The sequence below is a fragment of the Planococcus citri genome, chromosome 3 (genome assembly GCF_950023065.1).
Source record: "Planococcus citri chromosome 3, ihPlaCitr1.1, whole genome shotgun sequence".
In the NCBI taxonomy this organism is placed as follows: Eukaryota; Metazoa; Arthropoda; class Insecta; order Hemiptera; family Pseudococcidae; genus Planococcus; species Planococcus citri.
In genome coordinates this window covers 23,936,836-23,952,170 of record NC_088679.1, presented here as the reverse complement: position 1 = coordinate 23,952,170, position 15,335 = coordinate 23,936,836, and positions in this window count along the sequence as shown.

Here is a 15,335-nt window from a genome sequence, read left to right as displayed (position 1 = left end):
AAATCGTCAATTTGTCAACAAAATCAACGAACTATCTTCAAAATTATCAATTTTTAAAAAGCTTTTGCCCTCGCTTCGTATGGGTCACTTTTAAAGTCCTATATTGAATTTGAAAAATGTTGAAATCAGAAAAACCGAATTCCTTCATTAAAATTTATATAAATTCAAAAATTGAAAGGAAAATTCCAGAAATACCCAACCTTGGATTGATTAAAAATTTTAATTACCTACTTATTTTTACATTATTTGGGAAAATGATTCATTTCATTTATTAGGTAAATATTTTAAAATATTTCAATTTTCAATTCAATAATAAATTATTAAGTAGATAAATATGTATTTAAAATTAAAAGTATAAATTCTATTCAATAAACAAATTTTTCATTTCGTTTTCAATTTAATACCTTCATGAATTTGGTCAAAATCCATGGAATAGCAATTTTTGTAGATAAGCAGATGAACAATTTGTCTTAAAATACAGTGTTACATGTTTTCCACTTTACTTTCTCGTAATTTTTCATAGGTTTATTCCTGAAACTTTTACTCATTCATACTATTTCCAAATGCCATTTCCCACTTCTCTCTGTTTTAAAAATGTAATTCAACTGTATACATACGCACAATGCACATAAACCAACGCCAATCATATTATAACGAAGTAATCGAAAATGAATTCCAAATTCTACACAGATATCTACACATACGAGTAGGTACGAGTACACCAACATTGGAGAAAAAACCACGCACACCGAGCAAGCAAACAGGAGGAAATAGCCTATCATTCATTTCCGGGTAGGCGATATAACGTGAACTGTCATAAAAGACCTGGCATCATCATTAAATGCCATATCCATATGAGCGTTCAGATCATAATTTTGTTATAATTCGAGTTTTATATATCTCGCTTTGACGAGCTGTACGCTTTCGCGCATTTGGGCCTCCGTCCAAAAATCAGTAGTACGTTGCTCTTTTTCAAATATAATTACCTTGGAATATGATAAGTTGATAAATGTAAATATTTGGACGACATTTGTCCGAGTACGAAGCACACGAATCAGTACACTACACATGGTACGAGTACATAGTGCCAAAAATCACAAATATTTGACAAAAAAACATAAATATACAAACACATAGGTATTCGAGTCACCCATCATCGAATTCTTGTCTTCAATCAATTTTACATTTTCACCAAAAAAAAATTGGCCTATTAACTAATCTCGCGGGTAAAATTCGGCTCATCGAGTCAATTTTAATCCTGCCACCAAAACCCTGATCTATTCCACGTAAGCAAGTTTTCTTATTCATTTGTAATTTTCCAATTACACAGCCTCCAAAAACATTCAACTGGCAAAAGGAGAATAGAGGAATTACCTCCACAGGGGCGTGTAACTTTTCAAAATTCAACGAAGAACGTTCGATTTAAAAAGCATTAACGACCAGACGTTTATCTCGGTGCGGCGTGTTTACCAAACGTAAAATTAAACGGATTAGATTCTTTTAACCGATATTAAATTGCAAATTACCGCAACCCCGACGTACTCTACCGGTACCTACACAGTGGTATTCAAATAGTCGCTATTCTCTTTAATTGGTGGAATTTTTTCGCAAAAAAAATAATTGCTCGCTGCGTATAATTTTTTTCTCGTTTTGTTTTTCGCTCTTTACTCGCGCCATGTACATAAGGAAAAAGTTGATCCCTATTTTTAAACGTTTCATTGTTTATTTCCATAAACGTTTTACGATTACAGTTAGCTTATTTATTTGTTTAAGTAACAAATTGTTGTCGAAAAAAGGGGCGAGACGACGAGAAAGTGGGATGCCGAGTACTGCTTCGTTTTTTAAACGTTCATTTTGATTACATGTTTGCAAATATACTATTCGCGAATGTATTTTTCCCTCGTTTCACTTCGTCGGATCCTCCAGACTAGAGTAAACGATGTTCGCTCGACGCAATTCTGGGGTCACTTAGATATGTATTTCTTTCCGCCTCCCTTCTCTTCACCATCTTCGCTGACAAGTAATGCTCTCGCGAGTGTAAAATTGCTGTTTCCATGTTCGCAGATCAATTGACGAATTTGTGCTCGTCGAATTTATCCAGGCAGTGAGTACGACACAAGACGAAGTTTGCTGCAGACTTCGCGAATGTAGGTACAATAAGACGTACAGCATTCGAAGGATGGTAAATCGTATACATATAATCGACTAACAGGTACCCCTCGTATTCAATCACCGTCTCACACATGTGTATACGTATAGTCGTTAATATGGAGGGGGAGGGGGGTGAATAAGCAGGATGGCGAAAGGCAGAGAAGAATGGTACACACAATTCAGCTATTGTGAATTCGTCGTACGTTGTCGTTTTCCATTACCTAATAAATCTGGTAAAATAAGTTTTCCAATTAGAGTTTATAGTGAAAAGAGTCGTATCCTCGAGACTGTACATTATCGCGGTGTCACACGAGCAAACCAAAAATTAACGCGCGCGTAAAGATGACTCGACGAAGCACACAGTCAAGATGGGTGTAATAGAAGGGTACATACCCGAAGAAACCCATCCACCACACAGAACGAAGAATATTTTCAAACATATTATCCGCCATGTAGGGCCTTTTAATTGAAAAACTTTCAGCCAATAAGTTTCCGCGAGCGTGTTAATGTTACCCTTATATATTTAAAACTCGTCAACGCGGTTAGTACATAAGTGAATTACTTTCGTGTAATATACGTACGTCTACGTATACGTATGTGATGAACAAGCAAGAAATTTACCACTCTCGCTCATGAACATCTATACCGCACCCTTCGCTTGGCACGTTATTTTTCATCTCGACGGTGAAAATTTTTGTTCGCCGAGTGAATCGTCTTCTTTCATATTGCGTGGGTTGTTGAACGAGTATGAGAGTATAGGTAAAGAAAAAGCCAAACCTACATATGCCATACTACTCCACGTACGAGCACGCAGATAAGAAAAACTAAACTAATTAATATGTAAATGAGTTTAATATTTTAATTTGCAATCGTGTTATTTAAATAATAATAGACCAGCTGACTAAACCAAGTCGGTGCTGAAATTCTGAATGGTAAATTTTTTTAAATAAACAAGGGAAAAAAAGAATAACACCGTCTTGTATTTCCAGCCGCCGCGCCGATGCGATGAGATGTCCTTTCGTTTGTTCGTGACGATGTCGATTTCGATGCTGCTGTTTCGACAGCATCAGCAGCACCGCGTGTAGTAATTAGATATTTGCAATTCATCTGCGACGAGTTGGAATATTATTGTTCCCGCAGAACTTTTGTCTCGAACTAGTGAGATAATTCGTTAAACTTGCCAATTCTCGAGATAAGTTTAAACCTCTGCGTAGCCAGATGGGATACTACGAAACATTTCGGATTTTCCAAAAGTGAAGGGTTTTACGACCGATTCGATTGGTGTGTTATTCGGAAGAATTTCATTTCTTCCATTGACCAAGAACTAGAATGCTTGAAAAAGTTGGGGAGTTGTTTGTTTTTTTTTTTTCAATACCTACTAAATATTGCTTGGATTGAACATCGTGGATGAAAAAAATGGAGATAATTAACGCTCAGAGTACTGCAATTGTGAAGAAAACGTACATTATCTTCGATGTCACTCAAAGATGTAGTACATTGAATCATGTTCTACACCAGAAACTAGCCGTAAACGTCTCTTGGTCATTGAAACACCACAAACGTACAGTGAATGGGTTCGAACTAGAAAAAGTCTTCGCAAAAATACAGAAAGACGATCACTTCCTTTTTATAGGACTGAAAGAAGAATGTTCATATCTTTTTCATGTTTTCCCATAAAAATCTAAGACTACCGAAAAAAATTTCCGCCACACAGGGGGAAAGAAAGAACACGTGTCAGAAAGATCAAAATATGCAACACATTCCAAAAAATTGACATTCTGTTTTTAAAATTGAAAAAAATGACTCACATGCCTTGTTCCTAACGATATCACTACTCGTATGTAAGTTATGAAAACTAATAACCAGTAGCCTATCAAACTATCATAAATCTGATCGTGAAATGTTGTTGATGTGCCCTGCAAGAGAGCAGAAGGACGAAAGGGCAATATACATATGTATTTCACACTTTTCAATCCCCTTGACTGATTTCAATATTTACAGGTCATAATAGTTAACAATTACGGATCTAAATCAATTCGAGATCTATTATAGTCTGATTACATGCAAGAGAGATTGTATTTGCATCAAGTGTGCTGAAACAATAAATGATTTGGAATCAAATCAAAGAAAAATTAGTATTTCATCCATTAGAAAATACTTGCAGGGTGAAAATCATAACGTAGTACCTATATGTGTGTGTATATGTCTGTTGAAATTATTATATTGTATTATTAATGTAAGTATTGTATGTATTAATGTATTATTCAAAAATTAATGAAGAAATTATCCCGGTGTAAAAAAAAGTACGCAATAATTATGATACAACGGCTGAAAGACAATCTTTTAGCAATGAGAGCACTAATTTTGCGTACAAGGGGCATTCAAATACTACTGTCAGTTGGCATTTTTTTTTCGGTGTTAGCACTGCCTAGGGTAAAAATTGAAGGTTGCATCGCATAGTGCATTCAGTTCTGCATCACTGCATCAAAAGCAACCTTCATGATGTTTGTACGGGTTATACCTACGAGCTGAATAATAGTTGTTTTTGTAACGCGTGTATGATTTTCGCCTCCGAATTTTCACCATACAGATTTTTGCGTTCGTTTGAGAAAAACTGATCTTGAGATGGTCGAAAATCAGTCAAGGTTATTCTACATGGCGGTGGGCCTTCAACTCCGCGAATGGAGTTTACTGTCAACACAATATGGGCTATAGTTCAAGAAAATTGGTAGAACAACTCGCCAATGTATTCATACAATTTCAACAACCAATTTAAAGTTGAAAAACGTGTGCTCGAAATGGGTACCTCATTTTTTGACAAAAGAGCTGGCGCTACCTCTGCGTTTCTGGAGAAATAGGGCATCAAAGTGTTCCCACATCCTCCTCATTTCCAGATATCGCTCCGTGCGGCTTTGCTCTCTTTCCTGAGCTGAAAAAAAATTTAAGAGAACGTCGTTTTACATCGAGTATTGCAGTCGGAAAAATTTCGGGGCAAAAAACATACACAAGTTATGTAAACAACTATGATTCGGCTCGTATAGCAGGTACAAACGTGATGAAGGTTGCTTTGGATGCAGAATTGAATGCACTATCCGATACAACCATCAGTTTTTACCCTAGGCAGTGTTAACACTGAAAAAAAATTCTACTGACAGTAGTATTTGAATGCCCCTCGCAAATAATTTTGTTGACATGTGCAGTGTAATTTTCACAAAATAATGTAGCACTGGATATTGAATTTATAAGCAGTGAAGCATGAATTGTTTTAGCTTTATATGCTCCTTCTTAGATTGTGTGAGCAAATATGCATGAATAAAATCGCGTTTGCATAACAAATTTTTTTGCATATGTACAGGATCCAGGGCGCAACAACTCAAGTTACAACTTGATTGTTTAGAAGTGGCAAGAGAACGCGTTCAAAATGAATTGAGAAGTTTGCAAGGCGGCAGTATTCCTGGTAGGTAGTGAAGAAGGTGATCGAAACATGGAAGTCAAGACATGGAAACAAAGAAAGGTGGATTTTCCCAGTATTAATTGTGTTAACGCAGCTTCATCCCTAAAAAAAAGTAAAAAGTTGTACCTAACCTACCTGAGTACCTACTTCCACAGTAAAGCAGCTACAAAAAGGCTGCTCTATTCCACAGTGAACCAGTTGTTCGTCACGCGGCCTAGTGCCGTGAACCTGAACCAGGACCATGTTTTCGACTCGCTTCTTTAGAAATATAACGGTTATATGTAACTTGATAGTTACTATCAAAAGTAAATTTGTGGCAACTCACAACCAAGGAGCTACACCTTTGCCTCACAAACTTCGCCACCGAATCCATAATTTAGAAGAAAAGTATGCTACAGCTGAGCAACTAAACAAAGAGCTTTTACTAGAAGATGCATCAGAAACTGGTACTACTGGTATCGAGTTGCTGAATTTATACTTCAGTGTAGTGGCTAGCCTAGAAACCCTGCTGGATGAATTGGAGCTCCAACCTTCAGTGTCTGCTCACCTAGCCACAGCATCAACTAATGTTCGTCAAGGTACCAGTTTAACTTTACCTCAGAATAAGAATCCTGCCAAACATTCGCCTATGTCCGCACCATACCTACACCAGAATCCGGCCGAACGTTCGCCAATGTCCGCGCCATACTCATCTCAAAATCGTCTGTGCCATACTTATCTCCGAGTCAGGCTGAACATTCGCCAATGTTTGCGCCATACTTGCTTTAGAATCCGGCCGATTGTCCGACTACAGTTGTGCCGCCACTAGACCAGTCTGCTGTACACCAGCTCACCGCAATGTTACCTCAGCTTCCTGTCAAATGCTCAGATACATTCGCACCTCTTCTTACTGTTTCCAGCTACTCAGCTGGCTACACCTTTACCTCAGCTTCCAGTTAAACACTCCAATATGTTCGCTACCTTGACTTCAGCTCAGACATCGTTCACAGTACAATCAGCACCAAATATCTCATCATCCAGAAACTCAGACTTAAACCACTTGCCTCAAGCAACGTTGGCTGCGGCAGCGGCGATAGCATCGCCATCTGCACAGGCGCTGCTTTCTAGCAGCACGGACACCGCTCCCATCAACGCATCATCCCACAGAGTAATTCCTAGTAACCAGATAGAAACGCTAGCAGCGCTGGCTTCAGCTACGGCATCAGCGCTCCCACCTGTACCACCTTTGGCGCTTCTGCCACCTGATCCAGTTTCCGAAGTTGCTGGGCAAGATGTGCTACCCATAGCTATTGAAGATAAAATTTCTCGATTCGTAAAGAAATGCAGTTTGTCAGCAATTTTCCGGTGATGGCGAAAATGGCGAGGATATTATAACAAGATGAAACAGTAATATTTGTACGAGTTTCATAAATGTAAGTACGCAGTCAAGTATCAGAGTGAGAACGACACAATCTTTCCATAAGTTCACGTTTCAAAAAGAGTGATTCTCCCACGATATACATACAAAAAAATATCAACAGCAACACTGAGATTCCAACTGATCAGAAAAATGTCACCAAATCAACATTATTAAAACCAATTTCAAACATCGCAATACGTTTACTATAAAACTACAACACGTCAAAATCTGCTGGTAGTTGTTTCATTCACCCGAAGATGAATTTTACTTAAAACGCTTACAAGTGCAAACCTGTCACGGTGTCAATTTGGGAGCTAATTTTAAAAGAAAACCGCGTGTCAACAATTATTAACACACATTCGGAGCTAATTTAAGAAACAAGTTTACGTACAACACGCAACATTTGAAATAACGTTACGATGACGATTCAGTAATATACGAAAAAAAAAAATCACCGGGGAAAAGAGCTATACTTCATTTAGACGCAGAGTAGCAAGTAGTAGGTAGTACGATAGAAGGAAGGCTATACGAGTACGAAAGGCTCGTTATGAATGGCAAAAGTTGGCTACGTTATAAAGAACGTTTTTAATTCATTCATGCTATTTTTATTTCCATATATACCGCGAAAGCGTTACGTTATATACGTAACGTACTACACTTACACTATATACGCCGAAGAATCGCTATACATAAACGTTTCGTTACAGACCATTTCACAATATTCGTATATTTCAAGAATTCCACCCGTCCTTCATCATGGAACGAGGTTTTTTTCCTTTCTACCGGCATAGCGTCGATGATACGTCAATTTGGATATTTTTTTCTCGAATTTCAAACTACTTCCGGTCTATGATAATTTTATCGTTTTGATGAAAATGTGCATCGAATGTATTTTTGGTGTTTTTCGCGTTACGTATTCAAATTACTCACAACGGCACGCCGCGAATAAGTTACACTTTCGATAATTCTTTTCTCCGCAACTTCGCCTGTTTTACGTGTTGAGAATTTTTTTTTTCATTTAAAATAGAGAAAGGTTCTGCGTTTTTTTACTTTTTTTTTCTCGTGACACACGTACCTACATATAAGAACGACAGGCCGAACAAAAATAGCTTTTACGTTTCTAGGGAGATAATCCGCTACATTATCTCCCGCTCGCTAATCGCTCGGTGGACAAACTAGCGATTTTCTCCCTTAAAAACGTAAAATATATTATGGAACAAGGGGAATAATGTGATCTTCAACCATTTTGAGTTACTTCCCTCGCTTCGCTCGGGAAATAAACCTCAAAATTAGTTGAAAATCACATTATCTCCCTAGTTGCATAATCTACTATTTGAAGACATCCTGCAAAAAATTTTTTTTTTCAAAAATAACTTCGGCTACTCTGTAAATTTGTATGACACTGTTGTTTTTCGACAAAAAATATTCGAATGAATATTGCCAGTTTTGAAACTGTCAAGGTGTTAAATTGTTGAAATCAGAACTTCATCTAAAATTAACCTAGGGGTGAACGAACGTTCGATTTGCGTACTTGAACCATCACCTACTGCATACAAATTTACGCCAAATCGAGTTCGCGGTTACCTTTGGCCTAAAATCAGCCTTAGTAGACAAGACACTTCTCCTCCGCGGGTATTTTCGTCGAAACTATGATAAACAGGTATATATAACGTTTACTTATTCCGAATCTGCGTAATTACCTACGCTCGTCTGATAACAATTCGAAATTTGTCTTGGTTGTCGTCCGCAGCCAGCCTCCTATCACTGCAGACTCATTAAAAACCTTTTCAAAAGGTTAACAGGTATAAGTGCTCGAATTAATAATTTCTCAAACAGCATTAATTAACTATTAAATTTAGAGCAGATAACGGTGGTAAGTAATTAAGAAAGCGATATTTAAGTCAAATTAAAGCAAAGTTACCTTAATATTCGTATTAATTAATTTTGGCGGCGGCATCGTAGTACCTACTGTAATAATTGTCGTGCTGCTCGCGGTCCTTTGGGGAACGTACATCTTGTTAAGGGAAAGGATTTCTTCGTTGTTTAATAAAATTATACAACTTTAACGTGGCCGCACTCGCCTCCCCCGCCGCCAACACTATGACGACGACGCGAGGGCAACGCAACGTCGCCAATGAGAATGATACTGAACTTTCGACAAGGTAGTTATTTTTCCCCTTTTCTTTTTGAAGAAAGCTTTTCTCGATCGAATGAAAGTCGAACGCAAACGTTTCTTTTTCATTTCGTCTAGAAATATTTCTCGATTGAGAACATTATATCGTATCGTCGACGATCGGATTGAGTAAATTAAAACCGACCCTTATGGGAAAACATCGTTTAAAACCTAACGAATAAATATTTAACTTCGAGAGAGAATCATGAGTAATTGAAATATTCTCGAAGAGTATCGTCGGAATATGGTTTAGAAGTGGCGAGGTAAACTAAAATCGACGTAGTTCTTTCGTTTTTCCGCATGTGACTCGCTGGTGGAGATGAGGTGAATGATGTTGTTTGAATATTTTGAATGGGTCTAAAATATTTTTCTTATTGAAATGAAAAATACTTGGGAACAAAAGTTGAGTAACATTTAAATTTAGTCTGGTTGAGCAGAACCGCAATTTTTACAATTAGCATGGTCTGAAACCCATATAACTTGATCATAGTTGTCCAAATTGATCAACAACCCACCCATACCTTCTCATGCACTGAGAAAAATATAAGTATAGTAGTAATTCTCAACGACTTGCATGCCAATTCAGCCTCGGTGTATTGCTTTGAATTACACTGCATTTGCTACCAAGGTATTAATTTCAACCACCTTCGCGCACCTTGCCTTTACGCGGAAACCAGCCTCGGTGTTCTATATATATGTAAATTTTTATACTCTAAATACTTCCTTCCCATATTGATCAACCTTTAAACGTTGTATTCAGCAAGGGTAGTGGAAAAAAAAACATCTCTCGGTCTTCCGAAATTATTATTTCCTCTTATTCTTCTTCGTATAAACCAGAGAGTGGGTACTCGCAAAATATACCGCGGTAAGATAAATACTTAAAAGATTCAAAACGCGGTAATGGAGTTTTACATTCACGAAAATACGAGATGCGGCGGTGACGACGACGGTGGTTCAACGTAGCACCACATCCACGTAGGCCTCTTCTCATACAAAAAAACACTACAGCATCCGTTCTAGATATTTTTTGAGTGAGATTTGGAACGATGTAAAGCTCCCAGGTACCTGATACCGCAACCGGACGAGGAGCGGAGGTAGGAAACGTGCGTTGTGCTCTTACATATACACGAATATATGGGATAGGTACGTTTATAAATGTCTTTAAATATGTAAAAATGAAATTAATGACTTCGAACGCAGTCGAGCATGAAAGAAATCATTTTTTATAAGTGTGCTATGAAATTTGCCAAAAATACATCATACCGCCGTTTCCTCCTTCGGTAATTAATTTTATTAAAAGATACCATCCTATAATATCCCCATGCTATTTTTGTCAATTTTGATATTTCCAAAAAATAAGCAAATTAACTTCGTAGCTCATTTTGTTGTGTGGATTAATTTGGTGACCACTGACCATGCTTTTTCAGTTCATCAAATTTCAGCTCGATCAAAGTTGACGGGTTGTAAAAGTTCTCTTGTGAGCATTTAAAAAATTTTCGTGAGAATTTTTACTACGCTAAAACTGGAGCAAAAATTTCAATTCAAAGAAAAAAATGCATGCACATAATTTCATATCGATTTTTCAAAAACCTCGCCAGATTACTTAGATTTAATCTGGTCACATATCTTAACATTACATCTTTCTTGAAATCCTTCCTACTTATCCGACAACCATTAGAGCAATGTTTGCCGCTTTATTGGCGTAACTTTTCACTCGAATGATTTCGAAAAGTACACACTTCGAATGCATACTACCCACCTTTGGCAGTCAAACTAAACCCTACTATAATTTAGTCCTTAACCTCGACTGGAGTCGAGTCAACGCTGGAATATAAATCCATCTCCATGCACTTTACGAAAAACCAACATACCACAGATGATCTGGCCGACAACGATTCAAAAATAACATAAACCGACGACGTTAATGGAAGTGTTTTTTCGAGAAACGATTAGAATTAAGTACTTAATATTATGTTTAATCAATGGTTACCCAAGTACTCGTACATACTACAGGGTGCGGCATCTTCAAGTTATCATTTTGGTAACACAGCTGTGGTCTCTTCCGCGTGTCCGAGAAAAAAAATGAATACATGGTTGGAAAGAGGATAAAATGCCATTTTAAAAAAGTTCATTTGATTTTAAAAATTACATCTGCACAATGTTTACCAGTACCTTTTACAAAAGTTGTCGTTTTTCAAAACTTTAAAACATTCTCCAAAATTGGTTTGTCAATTGCGGCACATTCATCACAAATTCTTTCCTTCAAATCTTCCAAATCATGAACTTTGGTTAAATATACTTTTTTTCTTAAGATATCACCATAGAAAAAAGCCACAGGCATTGCGAGATCTGGTGACCTCAGTGGCCAAGGAATGGAGCCGTTTTTTGAGATGATTCTGTTCCCAAACATCTTCTCCAAAAGTTGAATTGTCCTTGATCCTTGAACAGGGGTGTGCGGTGGCCACATCTTGTTGAAAATAAGAAGTAGACAATATTTGTTTTCTATGAAGAGCAGATGGGGCCACTGTGCACTCGTTCAAGGATCAAAGACAATTCAACTTTTGGAAAAGATGTTTGGGAACAGAATCATCTCAAAAAACGGCTCCATTTCTTGGCCACTGAGGTCACCAGATCTCGCAATGCCTGTGGCTTTTTTCTATGGTGACATCTTGAGAAAAAAAGTATATTTAACCAAAGTTCATGATTTGGAAGATTTGAAGGAAAGAATTTGTGATGAATGTGCCGCAATTGACAAACCAATTTTGGAGAATGTTTTAAAGTTTTGAAAAACGACAACTTTTGTAAAAGGTACTGGTAAACATTGTGCAGATGTAATTTTTAAAATCAAATGAACTTTTTTAAAATGGCATTTTATCCTCTTTCCAACCATGTATTCATTTTTTTTCTCGGACACGCGGAAGAGACCACAGCAGTGTTACCAAAATGATAACTTGAAGATGCCGCACCCTGTATAAATGTATTAGTTATTAATCGATAGGATGGAGAAACTTCATAACAAAACAATTTTCACTTGGTTTTCTCTATTTTTTTTTTTTAGTTAATTTCATACGCAACTCTGTGAATTTGGCGTGTAACAAAGTCATATAGGTACACCTTATACCTACATAATAAATATCTCACATTTTGGCTACGATATTATCGTGAATTCATATTTCATTAGATAGCTTTTTAAACAACATTAGATGGCATGGAGAATACAGAGAGAGAAACACGAAATGTTTAATGTTAGGTTACATTTGGCGAGAGGTATAATCTCACTTGTTTGAACAAACTGAAATGAAATATCTTTCTCCTGACCAACTTCACCGCGGTTGGAATTTATTTAGCGAATAATTTCAACGTAGATCTAAATACGTTTTCAATATTTAACGAGAAAGGTATATAAAGCGTATCAAAGTTATCGAAGCTGGCAGAAAATATCGTTCTCGCGTGCACCGCGAAATGAATCTCAACGGTATAAATTTTCGTCAGTTTGAAGTATACGTTTGAATTTGTTTTCCATTCGCGTGTATAAATATCAATTTAAAAATTCATAATAACTGCGAAAGCTTTTTGCTCGCGAGATTAACCTGCCTGCAGCGCAATTTTTCAAGAGATAATTTTCAACGTGAGTGGGTTTTTCTCATAGGCTGGTTGAATTTTCAAAGGATTTACTCGACAGCGGTGGTGGCGGCGTGCTGTGGCCAACGATTCGTCTGACGATTCGTAAAGATGAATTTAATACACAGAGAGCCCAACAAGGTTACGGTACTGGAGTATCCGGCCAAGGACCACTGCAGAGTGCATGTAGGCGTTTGGTCACACCAATTTCACTCAAAATCGAGGCGTGATTTTTTTTCAACCTTTGAAATTTTACAAATCGAGAAATGTTTTATTCTTCATTTGCTACTATCTTTCACCACTGTCTGTCTGTATTCATCCTTAGGTATTTTACATTATCATCTGTTTAAATGTTTGGTTAATTACTTTGAAGGTGTCATCTACTTTGGGGGGGGGGATTCAAGTACGTATTCGAACATTGTATTTTTTGAAAATCTGTGAATTGAGAGTCATAGTATTTGACACGAGTGTAAACTGTAAAGGATAGAGAACGCAACGGTCCGAGCTATAAAATTTTCAAACTTCATGCAGGCCAACACTCAAAATGATTGGAACAATCGGTATATTTCGTAGTCGCACCGTTCATTGTCCAATCTTCACTTGGATAAATATGAGAATTTTCATTTATGGCGAAAAAATTCGCCTGATACAGTTTTTCAAGGTTTCAGCGCGTGTGAAAATCCGTAATCAAAATCAAATTAGGTACGACGAGACAACGATAACGTAGTTTGTCAGACAGGCGGATGAGCGAACGAACGAATGAAATTTTGTAAACTGAAAGTACCCAGACTTACGTAATAGTTATCTACGACACGACCAAAAGTCTACCGGAAGAGAATACAATATCGGAGGCCTCGCACAGAATTACTTAATTCGGAATTGGTTAATTTACAAACTTATCAAACTCGCGAATAAAATTAAATTTACCTTGGAACACTAATCCAAAAGTTTATACTCGTATATAAAGTATTGAAGAATTTATCGTGTATTTTAGGTGTATAAAATACGTATACACGAAGGAAGAATGTGAACGAAATGGGATTCGAATATGTTGAGGATATATCTACATGACACTTGATAGAGGATAATTAGTCAGCCGGTAGTGTGTTGATGTAGCTGTTAGTGGCCGGACACGTTGACTTGACGCGTTAATGAGAATATTAATTTTTGTAAACAACCTAGAAATTAACGCCTTCTTTGAAACTATTTCTGAATATGCGGTAGCTCGAAAACGACGAGACGCAATGTTCATAGAAAAAATACTACAGTTAGGAAGAGATTTTTTGGAATTTATTCGCAGAATAAACCTACCCAGATGATATTTTATTAATTAGGTATTGACCTACAGCGTAACTTGGCGAGTAAATCGCCCTTCCATGTATCCAAACTGAGATAAAAGAACGAGAAAAAAAGTGCCAGTTTGGTATATCCCAAGGACAAGGTAGAACAGCAAAAACGGTAGCATATAATAATCAATCATTTTAGTTCAACCTTTACTAAGCGAATACATCCGATATCATTGCTACACAACAAAAACTTCCTTCGGTCTCTCACCTGACTTTAGCACTAAATCCTCGCAATTTCGTAGACATTATTTCAAATATAATCAGTGGTGTGTATGGATAGGGGCGTACGTGTAGTCGTCTGCTCTACACATAGCAACATCGAAAACGTACAGCTTTATATTATAGAGCCAGCAGCATCACCAGAGCGATGTTGCACTGAACGTTTTGTTATCATCGACACGTAAAATATCATTTTTCATTTTTACTCGGCGCGCTAGTGTGTACATTTTTGCAGAAATGAAAATAATAATAGAGGGTAACATTTAAAGCTTCGCAATACATACACTGGTGCATGTATTCAAGTCACAGCTGCGGTAGCAAGCAAATTAGCAGTAATTAGCTACAAAATTTTGAAAAATTGTATTTCCTTATGGTGTCAATGCTCAAAAATTCTGAAATAATATTTTAGAATTTAAAAATACCTAACTTGTATTTATTGACATTTTATCATCAATTCATGGTAGATAATGAATATATTTGAGTTTGATTCATCATGCGACAAAAATGAATAGTCAATGGAACGAAGAACTAAATTGGCAGACGTGGGTGCCAAGCATCACACCATAAAACATCAAAATCACTCATCAAGCTATACCTTCCGAATTTTTTTTCAGTCACTTTTTTAGTTTTATATACATAGTTATGTGAATTAAATACCTTCAAATATGAGATCAACAAGCTGTGCTCTGAATTCACGAATTTAAAGCACTAGGTATTCGAAGGAGGTCAGCCTAAACTCCAGTTCCGCTGACGTGAGGACAACTGGTGGAAATTTTCGTCACACGATTCTAGAAGATTTTATCTAATTTTCTATTTAAAATGTTATGATCATTTGAGTGGGACTGATGTAATAAATTTTAAAAGAATCTGTTGAAATAATATCACCAAAAAAGTTGACTATAATTGTCAAAAAAATTATTAAAAATTTGATATTGAATTAATTATGAAAGGTAATACGAGCAGATAACAGAC